Genomic DNA, 1,682 nt, shown 5'->3' with positions numbered 1-1,682 from the left:
AACTTTAAGAAAGGGGTGCAGTTAGTACCTGTGAGGGGTGTAGTTAGCTTCAGCCTCCCTCCCCTGCTCCACTGTGTTCGTGCTGAGGCTGCAGTGAGCGTTGTAGGGCACTGCAGCCTGGGTTTTTCTTACCCAATCCTTCCTTCCCTCTGTGTCTCCATAAGTGTCACACCTGCATCAGGGTTGGAGGCACACGTGCCTATTCCTGCTCCTTCCCCCTTTATCCTTCTCATATGTTTCTCCCAAGAATTCCCCTGCATGTCTAATTCTGTTTTGGCATCTGCTACCTGGAAGGCCCAAACCAATAGCTTTGTTCTCAAGAACCTTACCCAACAGAAGTCAAATAAAACATATCTCTGAATGTTGTTGTGAGGATGAAGGAGATGATGTTTGAGAATGGCTTAGCAATAGGCCGGCACCCAATAATAGCTCAAAGATGTGCATTGTTGTTGCTGTTATTGTTATCTTCATTGATTTTGTTGCCCAGGTGAGCAGGTGGAAAATGGTATCTTTCAGGTATCAGTTTCGTGAGTTGGTTTAACGCAGTGGACTGCACCTGACCCCAGGGAATTCTTCAGAGTTTCTTCAGGAATAAGAGGCTACAAATAGAAATGGCAAGCCCCAGAAAGGTGCTTTGCAGCCTTCAAGGACTGAGCATGGAGATTCCAGAAGAATCTTCTGATTTTAGGAAGGTCCGAGTGTGGAGGGAGAGAAGCCTAAACAGTAGGCTTTGAGCTCTGTTCCTCACTGACAGTAGCAGTTGCCACTCACTGAAGCTTGGAGGGAGAGCCATGGGGCAGAACATGGTGAACATGAGTATAAGAGTATGGAGTCAGGCTGCCCAGATTCAAATCCCAGACCTGCCACTTACTCCCTATCTCCCAGGCTTGTTATGTAATTTAAGGTAATAAAGATAGAATGGTCAGCATAAAGTGTCTGAACACGGTTAGTCTCCTTCCTTTCTCTCACAACGTTTTCATTCCATTATACTTGGAATAGTTAACATGAGTGTAACTTCTTTGGGTTGGCAAATTATGGCTGGTGCCTGGGCTGAGTCCCTGTCCTGATTCTCTGTGGATTATTGGGAAGAAGAGGAAAGTCTCACAAAAGAAAGGAGGGAGGGCCTTTGGGCACAGAAGAGGAATAGGGCTTTTTCCCTGGACTAGTATTTATTGAGGAGCCACCATGTGCCAGCCCCTCTCCTGGGTGCTGGGTTTATGAAGGTGATTAGGACTCAGACACCATTCCTAAGGAGTTCAGATACCAACTTGGAAGCAGACAAATGGGTATGTAAATAGTGCACTGGGTCCCATGTCAAGGCAGACACACAGAGTTTGGGAGCATGTGACCATGGGTATAACTGTTTTTGACATTTCTCCCCTCCCAGAGTGGGTAACACTTCCATGGCTCCTAGATTTTTTTAATAGCGTACAGGCATACTGTTGGTATTCACTCTTAATTAATATGCATAATATTAGAACAGGGCCTATCATGTAAAAAAGTCCTCAAAAAGTGTTAAATTAATGGGCATAAAGCTTCAATTATGCACTATGAGTAAGTTCTAGAGGTCTGCCCTACAACATAATGCTTATAGTTGACAATATGGCACTGTATTGTGCACTTAAACATCTGTTAAGAGAGTAGATTTTTTTTTTTTAAGTTTGAGAGAGGGAGAGAGAGAG

This window comes from Prionailurus bengalensis, chromosome A2 (assembly GCF_016509475.1).
Source record: "Prionailurus bengalensis isolate Pbe53 chromosome A2, Fcat_Pben_1.1_paternal_pri, whole genome shotgun sequence".
NCBI classification, from domain to species: Eukaryota; Metazoa; Chordata; class Mammalia; order Carnivora; family Felidae; genus Prionailurus; species Prionailurus bengalensis.
This window is presented reverse-complemented; position numbering follows the sequence as displayed.